Genomic DNA, 18,417 nt, shown 5'->3' with positions numbered 1-18,417 from the left:
TGAGTTTGGACAAGTTATTTAAACTCTCTACATGTCAGTTTCCTCATCTGTAAAATGCAGATGATAATAAACATTTATCTAATATCATATGTTCATTTGAATCTAGGGTTTAGAACAATGTAGGCTCTTAATAAATGTTCCTATCTTAAGGCTGTTTTACCCCTTCAGAAACCTTATTCCATGAATTATCCTTTCTTTTCTTTTTTTAAAAGTAAATTTATTTATTTAATTTATTTATTTTTTGGCTGCCTCAGGTCTTCGTTGCTGCGTGCGGGCTTTCTCTAGTTGCGGCGAATGGGGGCCACTCTTCGTTGCGGTGCGTGGGCTTCTCATTGCAGTGGTTTCTCCTGTTGCGGAGCACGGGCTCTAGGCGCGCGGGCTTCAGTAGTTGTGGCATGCAGGCTCAGTAGTAGTGGCTCGCGGACTACAGAGCGTAGGCTCCGTAGTTGTGGCGCACAGGCTTTGTTACTCCGCGGCATGTGGGATCTTCCTGGACCAGGGCTCGAACCCATGTCCCCTGCATTGGCAGGCGGATTCTTAACCACTGCTCCACCAGGGAAGCCCCTATCCTTTCTTTTCTGTATAGACGATTTCTCTCTGTACTATATTCCTCCCATCAGTATATTTTTTTAAAACATCTTTATTGGAGTGTAACTGCTTTACAATGTTGTGTTAGTTTCTGCTGTATAACAAAGTGAATCAGCTATATGCATACATGTATCCCCATATCCCCTCCCTCTTGCGTCTCCCTCCCACCCTCCCTATCCCACCCCTCTAGGTGGTCGCAAAGCACCGAGCTGATCTCCCTGTGCCATACAGCTGCTTCCCACTAGCTATCTATTTTACATTTGGTAGTGTATATATGTCAGTGCTACTCTCTCACTTAGTCCCAGCTTACCCTTCCCCTCCCCCGTGTCCTCAAGTCCATTCTCTACATCTGTGTCTTTATTCCTGTGCTGCCCCTAGGTTCATCAGAACCTTTTTTTTTTTTTTTTAAGATTCCGTATATATATGTTAGCGTACAGTATTTGTTTTTCTCTTTCTGACTTACTTCGCTCTGTATGACAGACTCTAGGTCCATCCACCTCACTACAATAACTCAATTTTGTTTCTTTTTATGTCTGAGTAATATTCCATTGTATATATGTGCCAAATCTTCTTTATCCATTCATCTGTCGATGGACACTTAGGTTGATTCCATGTCCTGGCTATTGTAAATAGAGCTGCAATGAACGTTGTGGTACATGACTCTTTTTGAATTATGGTTATCTCAGGGTATATGCCCAGTAGTGGGATTGCTGGGTCGTATGGTAGTTCTACTTTTAGTTTTTTAAGGAACGTCCATACTGTTCTCCATAGTGGCTGTATCAATTTACATTCCCACCAACAGTGCAAGAGGGTACCCTTTTCTCCACACCCTCTCCAGCATTTATCATTTGTAGATTTTTTCATGATGGCCCTTCTGACCAGTGTGGGGTGATACCTCATTGTAGTTTTTGACTTGCATTTCTCTAATGATTAGTGGTGTTGAGCATCCTTTCATGTGTTTGTTGGCAATCTGTATATCTCTGGAGAAATGTCTATTTAGGTCTTCTGCCCATTTTTGGATTGTGTTGTTTGTTTTTTTGATATTGAGCTGCATGAGCTGCTTGTATATTTTGGAGATTAATCCTTTGTCAGTTGCTTTGTTTGCAAATATTTTCTCCCATTCTGAGGGTTGTCTTTTCATCTTGTTTATGGTTTCCTTTGCTATGCAAAAGCTTTTAAGTTTCATTAGGTCCCATTTGTTTATTTTTGTTTTTATTTCCATTTCTCTAGGAGGTGGGTCAAAAAGGATCTTGCTGTGATTTATGTCATAGAGTGTTCTGCTTATGTTTTCCTCTAAGAGTTTTATAGTGTCTGGCCTTACATTTAGGTCTTTAATCCATTTTGAGTTTATTTTTTTTGTGTATGTTTGTTAGGAAGTGTTCTAATTTCATTCTTTTACATGTAGCTGTCCAGTTTTCCCAGCACCACTTATTGAAGAGGCTGTCTTTTCTCCATTGTATTCTCTTGCCTCCTTTATCAAAGATAAGGTGACCATATGTGCGTGGGTTTATCTCTGGGCTTTCTATCCTGTTCCATTGATCTATATTTCTATTTTTGTGCCAGTACCATACTGTCTTGATTACTGTAGCTTTGTAGTATAGTCTGAAGTCAGGGAGCCTGATTCCTCCAGCTCCGTTTTTCTTTCTCAAGATTGTTTTGGCTATTCGAGGTCTTTTGTGTTTCCATACAAATTGTGAAATTTTTTGTTCCAGTTCTGTGAAAATTGCCGTTGGTAGTTTGATAGGGATTCATTGAATCTGTAGATTGCTTTGGGTAGTATTTTCACAATATTGTTTCTTCCAATCCAAGAACATGGTATATCTCTCCATCTGTTGGTATCATCTTTAATTTCTTTCATCAGTGTCTTATAGTTTTCTGCATACAGGTCTTTTGTCTCCTTATGTAGGTTTATTCCTAAATATTTTATTCTTTTTGTTGCAATGGTAAATGGGAGTGTTTCCTTAATTTCTCTTTCATAGTTTTCATCATTAGTGTATAGGAATGCAAGAGATATCTGTGCATTAATTTTGTATCCTGCTACTCTACCAAGTTCATTGATTAGCTCTAGTAGTTTTCTGGTAGCATCTTTAGGAATCTCTATGTATAGTATCATGTCATCTGCAAACAGTGACAGTTTTACTTTTTCTTTTCCGATTTGGATTCCTTTTATTTCTTTTTCTTCTGTGATTGCTGTGGCTAAAACTTCTAAAACTATGTTGAATAATAGTGGTGAGAGTGGGCAGCCTTGTCTTGTTCCTGATCTTAGAGGAAATGGTTTCAGCTTTTCACCTTTGAGAACGATGTTGGCTGTGGGTTTGTCATATATGGCCTTTATTATGTTGATGTAGGTTCCCTCTATGCCTACTTTCTGGAGAGCTTTTATCATAAATGGGTGTTGAATTTTGTCAAAAGCTTTTTCTGCATCTATTGAGATTATCATATGGTTTTCATCCTTCAGTTTTTTAATATGATGTAGCACATTGATTGATTTGCATATATTGAAGAATCCTTGCATTCCTGGGATAAACCCCACTTGATCATGGTGTATGATCCTTTTAATGTGCTGTTGGATTCTGTTTGCTAGTATTTTGTGGAGGATTTTTGCATCTATGTTCATCAGAGATATTGGCCTGTAGTTTTCTTTTTTTGTGACATCTTTGTTTGGTTTTGGTATCAGCATGACCTCCCATCAGCATTTATTTTTTAAATGCTTCACCTCTTCCATCTGAACAGCAAAAACCAAAAACTTCCCTGACCCCCAAGTCCTTTTCCAATAGAAGTAACTTTATCTTTCTCACTAAAATAGTGCAGTGAACATGGTGGAGAGAAACAGATGGATTCCAGAGATTTAAGGAGATAGAATTTGAAGGAGATGGTGCTTAAAACCCTCCAGTGGCCTCCTATTACAACTAGATTAGTCCAAAGTCCTTGCATGCATTGAGCCCTGCTAAATTCTACTCCCAAGGTGTCAGGCACACTAGTTTTCTCTTGAATATGTCAAGCTAATTTCTGCCTCAGGACCCTTACACCTGCTACTCCTGCCTTCTATGTTCTAGATTTGGCTTCTGCTCCCCGTTCAGGTCTCAGCTGAAATGTCACTTCCTCAGAGAGCCTTTTCCTCACAGCATTTATCACTACCTGCAATGATTCTGTTGCAGTGTCTGGAATACTATAAGAGGCTGCGCAGGGCTCTTCAGGGTCTTACCTACCTCCTGATGGCCCCAATCTAACCGAGTCACTCCCTTGCTTCAGTGCCCTCAGGATAAAGTGTAAACTAAGTAACGTGGCTGCAGCTTACTTTGCCAGTCTCGTCTCTTGTTACGCCTCTTTTTCAGCTCAACTGAATTTTTTTCAGTCCCCCAATTGCCTGGTATTCTCTCTCACTTCTAGGTCTTTCCATAACCTGTTCCTTCCATGACTGGTTAAATTTTCTCTTAGGATCCTTTATCCTTCTATGACAAAGCAGTTAATAATATAGTGAATGAGCACACAGATTATTGAGCCAGACATCCTGGCTATGGTTCTCAGCCTCATTATTTTACTGTGTGACCCAGGGCAAGTAACTTCTCTCTACTTGAGTTTCCTCATCTATAAAACAGGAATAATGATTGTTGTTGTAAAAGAGGGTTGTTACGATTAAAAGAATTTGATATGTGTAAAGTGCTTAGAACAGTGCTTGGCACATTGTAAATGCTATGTGTCTGCTGTTATTATTATTAATTAATTAATTTATTTATTTATTTATTTTTGGCTGTGTTGGGTCTTCGTTGCTGCACGTGGGCTTTCTCTAGTTGTGGTGAGCGGGGGCTACTCTTTGCTGCAGTGTGCAGGCTTCTCATTATGGTGGCTTCTCTTGTTGTGGAGCACGGGCTCTAGGCACGCAGGCTTCAGTAGTTGTGGCACGTGGGCTCAGTAGTTGTGGCTCTAGAGTGCAGGTTCAGTAGTTGTGGTGCACAGGCTTACTTGCACCGCAGCATGTGGGATCTTCCCGGACCAGGACTCAAACCTGTGTTCCCTGCATTGGCAGGCGGATTCTTTTCTTTTTTAAAATTTATTTATTTTGTTTATTTATTTTTGGCTGTGTTGGGTCTTCGCTGCTGCACGCGGGCTTTCTCTAGTTGTGGTGAGCAGGGGCTATTCTTCCTTGCAGTGCATGGGCTTCTCATTGCGGGCTTCTTGTTGCAGAGCACGCGCTCTAGGTGCACGGGCTTCAGTAGTTGTGGCACATGGGCTCAGTAGTTGTGGCGCGTGGGCTTAGTTACTCCACGGCATGTGGGATCTTCCCGGACCAGGGCTGGAACCCGTGTCCCCTGCATTGGCAGGTGGATTCTTAACCACTGTGCCACCAGGGAAGTCCCTGCTACTATTATTATAGGTCCTCTACTAGACTGTAAGTTGTGAGAGGACAAATAATATATATATTTTATATGTATGTCACTACTGTGTCTCCTGCATCTAGAGCAGTGTCTGGCACATAGTGGGCACATAGTGTCTGGCACATTGTTCAGTGACTGAATAAATTACATCTTTCTTTGGATTGGCGGTCCCTTGGTGGTGTCAACATGGTTGAAGCAGTTCCAGATATTATATCTTCTTACATCCAGTTTTTGTGGGAAAGAGCAACAGATCTTCCCAGAAGGAACTCCTTGTGCATTTTTGGCTCTGACTGGGTTACATGCCCATCCATGAAACAGTCATTGTAACTTAGGGAATGTTATGTGTTGATTGACTTGGGGTCTAGGCTATGTGCTCATCCACATGGTCTGAAATTGGAGTAGGGGTGACTCTCTGAATGAGTATCACTGGATATAGTGAGTGAATGCTTGGCAGGAAAAAAAAGTCACAATTTTGCCCTTGGTAAGACATTCAAATAGGGAAATGGCTCAGGAGACCCTTATGGTTCAAATATAAGAAAATATGCTGTCATCATATAGATTCTAGCAGGCCTTCCCAGGGGCTGTGTGTGGTGGTGGGGTTAGGAAGTCACAGTTTCCAGAAGCTTCAGGGGCAGCTATGGCCTACTGTTTAGTCATCCATTCATCAGAACATAGTGTCGATATTAATTCTTGCTCCTTTCTGGTTCTGCAATTCCCCTGTGGTGCCAAATGTGCTCTCATTCCAAAGGATAATACTTTTGCAAGTAATGACAACCCTTCTAAGCCTGGAGCTAGCCTCTGTAGGGCCCCACCTACAGGATGTCCTGTTTACTGCCCACCACCCTGCTCTGTCAGCTGTTGTAGTTTACTCTACGTATGTCCAGATGGAACTCCCTAGCTGGGAGGCTATTCATACATGAAGCCTGAACCTTTGAGTAGATTTGCTTTTCTAGGGACAGGATTATGCCAATTTTATACACTGTTTCCTACAGCAACATATGTATATATGTAAAAGCCTATGTATGTAAAAGTCACAAGCATCTGAGGAGAAAAAAAAATTCTTAGTTTCCTAGGTGCTGCAGGGAGTAACCCTTAGTTTCTTAGGGACCTGAGAATTCCATTATATGCATTTGTATATATCTTCCTGTCTCCTTTTACAGAAGAATGTGAGCAGGCTCTATTACCTCCAGCATGTCTGTTGACACTCCATTTACAGCCTTTTCAACCTTTACTCTAGGGCCTATTTTTGCTTTTTTCCAAAATGAGGAAGACCCTTAATGTTAGATGAGGAGTTCAAATATTAATCTTAGATGAGGAGTTCAAATATTCATACCAGATCCTGGCATCCAGCAGTAGTTTTTGCTTTCCCTAGAAGTAAAGCGAACTTAAGACCCTTCACAAAAGAATGGAACTTCTTCTCTTTCTCTCTCTCTCTCTCTGTGTCTCTCTGTCTGTCTGTCTGGACTTACATTATATCTTGGTCTCTATTCCTCCAGACTCTGAATTGTAGACAGGAGATTGGGCTGGAGGTAGGAATGGAAGAGTCACGGTGATAAGGAGAGTTTGGTCCTATACCTCCTCTTCCCTTTAACTGCAGTGCATCGCCCACAGCTTTCAAGTTTGCATTGTTGAGGTGAATTCCCTGGTGGTCCAGTGGTTAGGACTCCATGCTTTCACTACCTAGGGCCGGGGTTCCATCCCTGGTTGCGGAACTAAGATCCCACAAGCCACCAGACGCTGCCCACCCCCCCCCCACCCCCCACAGACACAAAAAAGTTTGTATTGTTGAATTCCTGGGACTGAATTGAGCCTAGTTTCTTGTTGGATTATGCTAAGGCAGCAGTCTAGGTAGGGGTCTAGGGGTGATAGCTGGGCCTCCTTGGGCTAAAGGCCTGGTTTCTGTTTACCAATTTGCAAAAGAGCCAGACTCCACAGCGAGAGTTGTAAAGTAGGGGACTATTAACCTGCAAGTCCCTCGATGGCACATATGAGATGCCTAGAGCATTTTCGTCCCATAAACAGTACGTTCTTGATAAACAGACTGAACAGTGCATTCTAGGTGCAGTCACCTTCTTGACAAGGTCCCCAGGGCTTCTGAGCACCTACTGGCCAGTAGTGTATTCAGGGATGTCAAAGTTGACTCTTGCACAATTACCCCTCAGTGCATTCTAGATGTGATCGTATTCTTGAAAGAAACCTAAATTTATCAGTAGTCACGTCAGAGCATTCAGGCCTTTAAGTGTAAGTGGGATCCAGAATCCTGGAAGTGCTATGAAGTCTACGGCCCCTATGGGCACCGCGTTTAGAAACCTACGCTACCTTCCAGAAGCCTCAGACCCTGGGGCAGCCGCCAAAGCCTCTAAGTTTAAGTCCTCAAAGACAGCGGCCATGTCCACCCGAGACGTGGGGGTCCAGGGCATCAGGCACTGAGGCAGACACCCCCGGTGCGGGCTGCGCAGGCGCGGGCGGCCCAAGAGGGCCCCGGCGCTCCAGGCTGCGCAGGCGCAGGAGCGGCTGCCGGCGAGTCCCCACGGCGGCGGCGGCGGCGGCAGTGACGACTGAGGGGCCGGGGCGTGGAGCGGCAGTGGCGGCGGCGGGCGGCAACGGAGCAGCCATGAGGGCCGGGCCCAGTCACCGACAGTGAGTGGTGGTGGAAGCGGGGTGGGCGACGGGAGGGAAGGGGGTAACCTGCTGGAGGGATACTCCGACTTGGTGGGGGGGGCTCTGCCTGTCGGAGGCGAAGGGGCGTGGGGGAGGGACAGTTTGAGATGATGATGCGGGAATTTGGGGCAGGGGTGGTCAGATGGCCCGGCGTCAGGGCTGGACAGCTTGGGGAGGGAACGGGGTGCGCGCTGCAGAGTGAAGGAGCCCGCCGCAGGGGCAGTGTCCCGTGCTCCCCCGTTTGTCATCGTCCCTTCCCCCGGGAGCTTTCGGTCGCCTCTCCCTTTCTGCTTCTTTCAGAGAATCGTCTCGGGGGATGGGGGTGCGTGGAGGATGAAAGCCCTGCTGGGGCTGAAGAAGACGGCTCTGGTCCAGGCAGGGAAGAGCCGGTCGCCCGGAGTAATAGGCTGCTCTGGGTAGAGGGTGGGGGTCGTTTAAAGCTGGGAGGGGTCCAAGGAAAAGAGCTAGGGGCTTAGAGTCCGGCAGTTTCGAACCCACGTCCACCGCTGTTTAAAGCTGAAAGGTAACCTTGGGCAGGTCCCACTTAACCTTTCTGAACCTCTGGAAGATGTAATGTGTTTCAACGGACTATTGCAAGCATCATGTATGTGATTGAGATCGTTTATAAAAATTGTAAATTGTGAGTACTGTGCCGAGGTTGCTATATCACCAACAGTATCACTGGATTTTAGATCTTACCGTTATTAATGGAATGACTGATTTCTTTGTCAAGGCGAAACATATTGTTTGTAAAACCTCAATAGGCACAGACGTGTTTTCTTCAGCAGCACAGCAGATCATGTGCAGAAATACCAGTTTCTTCTGTGATGTGACAAATTAACCATCAGACTTGTGTAGGAAAAATACCATACTCTCAGGCATTTTTACAAATGGTATGTAGTTCCTTACTCAAGTGGGAGGCAATAGAGAATGGAAGGCCAATCTGTTAAATGCTTTCTGAACACAGCCCGTTTAGGTTTGTTCCCTTGTAACCACAGTTGGTACTAACGTGCTTTATGATGAGTTGAAGAAACTAGTTTGAGACAAACTGGGAGGGGTGCACAGTGAGGGATGTGCAAATACAATTTGTTATTTTTTAATTGTAAAAAAGTTTTTCGTTGCAAGAGTCTCTGGTTGCCCCAAGGCCCTGTCTCTATTTTAGAGGTTAGATAGCATATAGCAACTTTTCATCTCCACTTTTTGTTACCCTGCCTGTGGAACCTCCAGGGTGGAGTGCCTCTCAAAGAAAGACAGAAGCAGCTGTGCAAGAGCCCAAGAGGTGGCTGGTTTGTTTCTGAGGGGCTGAAGGAGCGCTCCTGAGGCTTTGTTGTTGTTCTTGCTGTTTAGGGTGGACAAAGCAGAGGACAGAGTTAAACTGTGTACTTGGAGAGAGAGAAAATGGCTTTCTAGTCACAGCTTTTGAAAGAGATGAAACTCCTTTCAAAAGGACAGAAAGAGACGATGCTTCATCTCTGCTGCCTCTGAGGATGCAGAGCTTGAAATGGCGAGGTCTTTTGGAAATTAGTGATTTGTCTTTAATCTGACCAAAGATAGGGAGTAGCTGTATTAGATCCTTGAAGGCTCACAGATAAGTAGAATGAATTATTTTATAGGAATAGGGAAATGCACCTTAGTTGTCTTTAACTTCTCCATCTGGTAAAATGTGTTTTACTTCTTTCCTGGAAATACACAGTGATATATCATTTTTAACTTTTTGCTTTAGTTCCTTGGCTGTCCCGATAAAATCTCTGTCCATAACACAGAGGTAAGTTTTTTATTCTTATTTAGAGGATAGTTTAAAAAAGAAAGCATTTGTTACTGTTGTCATAGGTCATTTACAGGATACAAATTTATTCTGTCTTTCACCACCACATGGAAGATGAAGTAGAGGTATAAAATGTTAGAACTAACCTAACCATCTTATTTTTAATAGTTGGACATTTATTTTTAATTTTGGTAATGCATTTTCCCCTCTATTGGAAATTTCCATCAGTTCAAACAAGTCCATAAGTGCTATCCTTATTACGTTAAAATGGTAGAGGTTTGTTCAGCTGTGATGAGAATTTCCTGTCCTCTCCTTCTATTCTCTTTCCTATTTGTGGTTCCTTTTATGTAGTAGATTACTGTTACAGAATGAGTAGTCTTCCCCTGAGGGAAAGAAAGGGGATGGCCAGTGCCTTGATTGCCTTGTTGTGTGAGCAGTCCGTCTAAAGTGGGGATGTAAGGACTTCCCCTGAATCCCTGACATAGCAAGAGCTAAAATAAAAGGAATAAGGTTTACCAGTTCATTTTTATTCTAATAAAATGAATCATTTTTCTTTAAAAAAAAAAAAAAAAAGCAAAAAGCATCTCATGCCTCAGGGGAGCCTTTTTATTTTTTTATTTTTTTAAAAAGTTAATTAACTGATTAATTAATGTATTTTGGCTGCATTGGGTCTTCGTTGCTGCTCGCTGGCTTTCTCTAGTTGCGGTGAGTGGGGGCCACTCTTCCTCGCGGTGCGCGGGCTTCTCATTGCGGTGGCTTCTCTTGTTGCGGAGCACGCGCTCTAGGCGCGCGGGCTCTACGGCGCAGGCTCAGTAGTTGTGGCGCATGGGCTTAGTTGCTCCGTGGCATGTGGGATCTTCCCGGACCAGGGCTCGAACCTGTGCCCCCTGCATTGGCAGGCGGATTCTTAACCACTGCGCCACCAGGGAGGCCTCTCGGGGGAACCTTTTTAAAGCAGTCTGTATAAAAACAAAATTTTGGTGTTTTTACCTCCCTCTCTTTTTTCACTGAGAATATTTGCTTGCAAACAGAATCTTTGTTTCTTCAGAGCCTTTCTGATCTTGCCACCCATTCCTTAGCTGAAGTCACTTTTGTGATATTTTTATAGCCACTTAATAATTGAGCACAAAGGGGTGGTTTTTTTTTTTTTTTGGTTTGTCATTTGTTTTGGTTCTTGATAGAGTGCTAACAACTTTAAAGGAATACTATATGAGAAAATGTTAAAAAGGAAAAGTAGAGTGGATTTATTTATTTATTTATTTATTAAATTGAAGTATAGTTGATTTACAATGTTGTGAGGAGAGTGGATTTAACTTAGTGAATTTGTAAGTTGGTTTTGATGTTTGGAGGGTAAAGGATTCAAAAATGGACCTGTGGTTCAGAGTAACCTTCTGAGGACCAGGGTTTGCTTATCAGTGTTTATTTATTTAGCACAGTTGTTGGCATAGAGTAATTGCTCATTAAATATTTGCTGAAGGGAAAAATAATAATATGAATCATAATCAGCAAACATGGGTTCAAATCTTCTGCAACTTTGTGTATCTTTGAATAAGCTTACCCTTGTGTCTTTACCTGTTTCCTCATCTATAAAACAAAGATAATAATTGTACTTACTTCATAGGGTTGTTGTGAGGGTTAAATGTGGTAATACATGTAAACTGTTTAGAGTGGTACCTGATACTCAGTAAATGCTAAATGAATGCTAATTATTACTAGTGTTTGTTGGATACACACTCTCTTTGTGTCCAAATCACTGGTCAAAGATGATTATGACATAGCCCTTGCCCTCTGGGAGTTCACAGTCTAGTGAAGGAAACAGAAGTATACAAAGTAATTATATAGAATGCAATATCTATTTCATCAAATCTGTGGTGCTAATGATTGTAAGGCTCACAGTTCTTTTGCATACCACTAAGAAAGAAGAAATGCTGCTAATGAGACTGGCATGCCATCAGTTGTAAGATGTATCCTGTTTTCAGAGAAATGTGACGGAAAAAAGGGTGTCTTAGAATTAGATGGAGAGACTTCCCTGGGGTCCAGTGGTGAAGACTCCATGCTTCCACTGCAGGGGACGATGGTACGATCCCTGGTCGGGGAACTAAGATCCTGCATGCCAAATGGCCAAAAGAAAAAAAAAAAAAAAGAATTGATGGAGTATAGTAAATGGTGCTCTACTAGAGAAAGGTACAGCTTGTTATGAGAGTTGATGGAAGGGCTGGGTTCAGATATCGTCAGTAAAGGCCTCTGCTGCATTGAACCTGCATGATAGGCCCTCACAGATGGACATGGAAGATAGGACATTCCAGACAGACAGTAAAGTCTGAAAATGGGAAGGGAAAGGGCATTATTGATGTGTACCACCATATCAGGGCAAGCAGGAGGAGGAAATGAGCTAAGGCTTTGGCAGAGTAACATTGTATAATGCAGCAGAGCAGGACAGGAAGCTTGGAACATTTTCAGAAGAGACATGGGCCTAATTCTTGGATTTAAACTCCTAAAATATCACAACTCTAAAAAGATGATTCTAATACAATAAATTGGGAAGTGAGAGTATGTGTGAGAAGTGAAGTGGCCGGGGGAAGGGCTGAAACTTTACAGCTGACCAGAGAGGGGATAAGTGTGAAGTCCCTGTACTCTTGGTGTGAGGTGAATGCTTTTTCAGCAGAGAAGTGTTTAATATCTATTTCTGTCTTTTCACTGCCTATCAAGGTCTTGATTGTGTCCCTTTTAGAGCTTTGTAACTTAGAGTGAAAAGGAATACAACTTGAGAGGAAAAATGCTAAATTTTCTTTATTAAAGATACATTTAATACAAGGAGGGTAATAAGTTATCAGATTTGATAACTCAGTTATAAAATGGTGGTTTGGTACAGTGCTGGATTGTACAGTTTCATGGGAAAATATAGGTCATTTAAGGAGTGACTTAAAAGACTCAGAAGAAAAGAAAAAAAGAAAGACTCAGTTACTAATTTTCTGGTAACTAACCCTGAAGTTAGTAGGGAAAACTATGAAAAACGAAAAATAGCATAAGCATGAATTTCTGTAGTGTCTCTTCTTTTCACCGGTAAGCCAAAACTTGACTCTCTCTCTCTCTCTCTTTTTTTTTAAAGTATTTATTTATTTATTTGGTTGTGCCGGGTCTTAGTTGCAGCAGACAGGCTCCTTAGTTGCAGCTCACCAGCTCCTTAGTTACGGCACATGGGCTCCTTAGTTGTGGCATGCATGTGGGATCTAGTTCCCTGACCAGGGATCGAACCCGGGCCCCCTGCATTGGGAGCATGGAGTCTTAACCTCTGTGCCACCAGGGAAATCCCCAAAACTGGACTCTCTTAAGCTTTTTGGACTCTGGTCTCATTGAAAAATTTTTGGGTTGATCCTCAGCAGTCAAATTCAGCAAACGTTGAAGTGCCTACTGTGTGTTAGGCATTGTGCTAGGCACTGAGAATTAAAATGTGAATGACATGATCCTTGTTTTTAAGGTGCCCACATTTTTTTTTTTTTTTTTTTAATTTTTTGGCCACGCTGCTCGGCATGTGGGATCTTGGTTCTCCCACCAGGGATTGAACCCGTGCCCCCTGCGTTGGAAGCATGGAGTCTTAACTAACCACTGGACCACCAGGGAAGTCCATTAGGGTGCTCCCATTTTTAAAAAAAAATTTTATTTATTTATTTATTTATATATGGCTGCGTCGGGTCTTCGTTGCTGCGCGGGCTTTCTCTAGTTGCGGTGAGCGGGGGCTACTCTTCATTGCGGTGCGCGGGCTTCTCATTGCGGTGGCTTCTCTTGTTGCAGAGCACGGGCTCTAAGCGCGCGGGCTTCAGTAGCTGGCTCCCAGGCTCTAGAGCACAGGCTCAGTAGTTGTGGCTCACGGGCTTAGTTGCTCCGCAGCATGTGGGATCTTCCCAGATCAGGGCTCGAACCTGGATCCCCTGCACTGGCAGGCGGATTCTTAACCACTGCGCCACCAGGGAAGTCCCCTAGGGTGCTCACATTTTAATTGGAGGCTGACAGATATGTAATTATGAACCAATACAGTATGTGCTGTCATAGAGATCTGCACTAAGAGCTATGGGAGCACTGGTTCTGCCTGGTGGTGGGAAAGGAAGGTTGGAGAAGGCTTCCTGGAGGAAGAATCAATTGAGTCTTGAGGAATGAATACAGTTTGGCTGCTTCAACAGAAAAGGATTGGAGAAGATAGTATTTCAAGTGCAAAGAACAACTTGCACAAGGGTATAAGAGTATGGACCCTCAGGCTAGTGGTTTAATGTGCATAGATCATGGGGTATGAGGTAGAAGTAGAAGGACATGAGGTGAAAGATGGGTTGGAGCCCAATTGTGGATGGCCTTGGTGAGGGGTCTGAATTTTATTTTGTAGGTGCTATGGGAGAGTTCAGATCACTATTTAAGAAAAGTAACACTGATGGATCAACAGCAAGGTCCTATATCCTGTGATAAATCATAATGGTAAAGAATATGAAAAAGAATGTATATGTACAACTGAATCACTTTGCTGTATAGCAGAAATTAACACAACATTGTAAATCTACTATACTTCAATATAATAAATTAAAAAAAAAAGAAAAGTAATCTAACACTGTTGACAGTGTGGAAGTTAGATTTTAAAAGGAGAACTTGGCCGCAGGGAGACAGTTCGTTATGAGACTGGTGTGATGGTTGCTTGAGAGATATTGAAGATCTCAATTACAGTGGTAGTGATGGAATTGTAGACAGATTAAAAAGCTTTTTAGGAGACTGACTAGAAGGATCTTATTGACTTTATGTTGGGGAGTGTGTAAGGGAGAAGGAGTTGCCAAAGATGGATTTGAAATTCCTTGCTTGGGCAACTAAGTGAATGGTGATGTCATTAAACAAGATAGGGAATACAGGAATAAGAGGGTGTTACATTTGAGGGAAAATGAGTTTGATTTTGGTATGTTAGATTTGAGGTGTCTGGGAAATCCAGGAGCAAATGTCCAATAGGCTTCTGGATATTTGGGTCTAGAGTTCGGTAGAGAGGTTTAGAATGGAGATGCAGATCTAGAAATCATTAGCGTGTAAGTAATAGTTAAAGCCAGCATGATGACCCTGTGAGTCTAAGTTCCAGTTGCTTAATATGTTGTTCATTCACATCATCTGGAGGGATTGGCTTAATGGAAATGTGGCACTCAGTACTTTCTCAATAGTAGTTCATACTTATTTTTACATTTTTTAATGTGTTACATACTTGGCTTAAATTAGCAGCTTTTAGGTTGCAAGCAAGAATAAAACACAAAACTTCTCATCTTAGTGGAAAAAATGGTATTACTCTTAATTAAATAAGGATACCATTCCTGCTTAAAAGCATATATAAGTTTGTAAATTTTTCAATGAAAGGTAATTAGTGTGCACGTCAGCTGTACATTTTCTTTTCCTATTCTCAGTGGTTTACCAGACTTAGAAAACGGCCTTTTCTTTCTTTCTTTTTTCTTTCTTTATTTTTTCTTTCTTTCTCTCCTTCCTTCCTTCCTTCTTTTATTTTTGGCTGTGTTGGGTCTTTGTTGTGGCACACGGGCTCCTCTCTAGTTGTGGCGTGTGGGCTCTGTAGTTGCGGCACATGGGCTCTCTAGTTGTGTCGCGCAGGTTCAGTTGCCCCGCAGCATGTGGGATCTTGGTTCCCCGACCAGGGATCCAACCCACGTCCCCTGCATTGGCAGGTGGATTCTTAACCACTGGACCACCAGGGAAATCCTGAAAACTGCCTTTTCTAACATCAGTTCCATTATAGATATGGGGGGGAAAAAAGGTATCTGTTCCACTAAGTACCTCAGATTAGAAGCCAGGTGATTTTTTTTTTTTTTTTTTTTTTGGCTGCGTTGGGTTTTCGTTGCTGCGCGTGGGCTTTCTCTAGTTGTGACCAGCGGGGGCAACTCTTCGTTGCGGTGCACGGGCTTCTCACTGGAGTGGCTTCTCTTGTTGCAGAGCACAGGCTCTAGGCGTGTGGGCTTCAGTAGTTGTGGCTCACAGGCTCTAGAACGCAGGCTCACTAGTTGTGGAGCATGGGCTTAGTTGCTCCACTGCATGTGGGATCTTCCTGGACCAGGGCTGGAACCCATGTTCCCTGCATTGGCAGGTGGATTCTTAACCACTGTGCCACCAAGGAAGTCCCAAGCTAGGTGATTTTTATGAACCAAAACCTCAGAAGATTTGATTTGAAGACCACAGGATAATTTTGAATCAGTGATACCAGGTTAGTTCAGAGTTGGGATTGGGAACTCAAGTCAACTAACTCTGTGCAGTCTTCTCCTACCACACAGCTTTCCACCATTTATATAATAACTGAAAACACTGAAATAAATATGCCCGACGGTAAGTGAAAGATATACATGCTGTTGTTGCTTTTTGGAAGGACAATTTGGTATAATTTAGGTGCTCTTTTTTTAGTTCATGATTTTGAAATATAAGCAAAGGCATGTTTTATGAAAGGAAGGAATTTGCAGAGTGTTTAAAGTTGTTGGTAGATTTTAGCTAAGCATTTTTAATATTGACATTGAACAGGATGTCTGGCTTTGACTGGAGAATCAAATGCTGGGGATCACAGACATCCCTAGGGTCTTGACTTGGTTCAAGGCTTAGCTTCCCATACTTTTCTTTTTCTCCCTTTCCTTGGGGATTTAATGTTAAAAAGAAAATTAATAATTCTGTAGATATGTTATCTTTTTACCCCTTTATTATGGAAAATTTCAAATATATGCAAGAGTAGACAGAACAGTATAATGAACCCCTATCGCTCTGTTACAATAGTTGTCAACTCATGCCTGTCTTGTTTCATCTATGTACCCCCTACCCACTAAGCCACCTACATTATTTTTTAAAAATCCAGGGTAATTTCATGAATAAATATTTCAGTATATATCTCTAAAAGATAAGGACTAAAAGAAATCCCACAAAAAATTAACAGACATTTCTTAATAGCATCAGTTATCCAGTTAGTTTTCACATTTCCCCAATTATCTCAATAATTTTTCAGCTGTTTGTTTGGAACAGTATCCAAATAGGTCCATACAGAATGATTTCATATGTCTACTATTTATCGTTTAACCTATAGGTTTGCCCTCCATTTCTTCATGTATTCATTGAAGATCTCTTTTTTAAAAAATATTTATTTATTTATTTTTGGCTGCGTTGGGTCTTCGTTGCTGCATGTGGGCTTTTTCTAGTTGGGGGGAGTGGGGGTACTCTTCGTTGCGGTGCGTGGGCTTCTCATTGAGGTGGCGTCTTGTTGCGGAGCACAGGCTCTAGGTGTGTGAGCTTCAGTAGTTGTGGCACGCTGGCTTAGTTTCTCCGCAGCATGTGAGATCTTCCCGGACCAACCCGTGTCCCCTGCGTTGGCAGGCAGATTCTTAACCACTGCGCCACCAGGGAAGCCCCAAGATCTCTCCTTTTTAACAGCTGTTATCCCCTTTTATTCTTTTGGAGGATTCCTTTTACAGTATGTCGACAAGGTAGGACATTCTCTTTTCCGTTTCTTCCGGTCATTCAAAGCAATTGGCCATTCACAACAAAGATTTATGCATTGCCTACTCTGTGCTGGGAGCTAAGAATGAATTAGCTAGTGTAGCTAGTTCTGCCCACCCAGAGTTTATGTCCTGATGGGAGAAACAAAGTTAGCTATCAGTTATAGAATATAACGTGTTAAGAGGGATGTTAGAGGACCTCAGGGTGCAATGGAAACATGTTAACCCTTAACCCATATTTGGGGGATCAAGAAAGGCATGTGGATGGATGAAAGGATGTTCAATGTAACACCTGAAGGATGACTTGGAGTTAGGATTACTGGCAGCAGAGGGACTGTTGTTTGTAAAGTATAATAAGTTTAACATTTTTATTTTCACTATTTGAAATAAACAGCATGTTTTTCAGGAAAATTGTGTTTTCAACTTTATTGTACCAAATAATATTAATACACATCTTTATACAAAGCATTTTTCTTCCCTTCACAACTACAAGGAAATCTCAAAACAGCTGTGCAAGTGAAAAATCAGAACCTTGAAAAATAAGCCTAGAATTTCCAACCTGTACAATACCCCTATCGTTTGTTTATTTATTTATTTATGGCTGTGTTGAGTCTTCGTTGCTGCACGTGGGCTTTCTCTAGTTGTGAGTGGGGGCTAGTCTTCGTTGTGGTGCGAGGGCTTCTCATTGCAGTGGCTTCTCGTTGCGGATCACAGGCTCTAGGTGCATGGGCTTCAGTAGTTGTGGCTCGCGGGCTCCGTAGTTGTGGCTTGCAGGCTCAGTAGTTGTGGCACACGGGCTTAGTTGCTCTGCAGCATGTGGGATCCTACCAGACCAGGGCTCGAACCCATGTACCCTGCATTGGCAGGTGGATTCTTAACCACTGGGCCACCAGGGAAGCCTGTAACCCCATTGTCTTTCTTAAGGTTAACCTAGGCAGCCAATTTCCATCTATAAGTAGACACTTTTGGGGAAGCTGAAAAAATCCTTGACAAGTTGATTCTAAAATTTATATGGGAACAAAATAGCCAAAACAATTTTGAAAAAGGTTAACACAGTTGGGAGACTCATACTACCTGATTTCGAGACTTACTAAAGAACTACGGTAACCAAGACAGTGTGGTATTGGCAAAAGGATAGATATATAGATCAATGAACAGAATAGAGAATCGAGAAATAGACCCACACTATTTTTTTTTTTAATTTATTTATTTTCGGCTGTTTAGGATCTTCGTTTCTGTGCGAGGGCTTTCTCCAGCTGCGGCGAGTGGGGGCCACTCTTCATCGCAGTGCGCGGGCCTATCACTGTCGTGGCCTCTCTTGTTGCGGAGCACAGGCTCCAGACACGCAGGCTCAGTAGTTGTGGCTCACGGGCCTAGTTGCTCCGCGGCGTGTGGGATCTTCCCAGACCAGGGCTCGAACCGTGTCCCCTGCATTGGCAGGCAGATTCTCAACCACTGCGCCACCAGGGAAGCCTGACCCACACTATTAAATAGGGCTGTTTGATTTTTGACGGAGGTGCAAAGGCAAGTCAAC

General features: G+C 42.7%; 1 protein-coding gene across 3 annotated transcripts in view; it reads left to right on the top strand.

Annotated features, from left to right (window-relative positions):
* Window positions 1-6,746: 6,746 nt before the first annotated feature.
* Window positions 6,747-18,417, top strand: part of FAM222B (family with sequence similarity 222 member B) — a 65,980-nt gene continuing 54,309 nt past the window's right edge. The window contains exons 1-2 of one of the 3 annotated variants that reach the window (XM_082442812.1): window positions 6,747-7,604; window positions 9,349-9,390. The gene's annotated coding sequence lies outside the window, so the exon portion shown is untranslated. The remainder of the gene's footprint in view (window positions 7,605-9,348; window positions 9,391-18,417) is intronic. The other 2 variants (XM_082442810.1, XM_082442813.1) reach the window with 2 other exon arrangements.

Source organism: Balaenoptera physalus, assembly GCF_965194825.1.
Source record: "Balaenoptera physalus genome assembly, chromosome: 20".
Classification (NCBI taxonomy): domain Eukaryota; kingdom Metazoa; phylum Chordata; class Mammalia; order Artiodactyla; family Balaenopteridae; genus Balaenoptera; species Balaenoptera physalus.
This window is presented reverse-complemented; position numbering and strand designations above follow the sequence as displayed.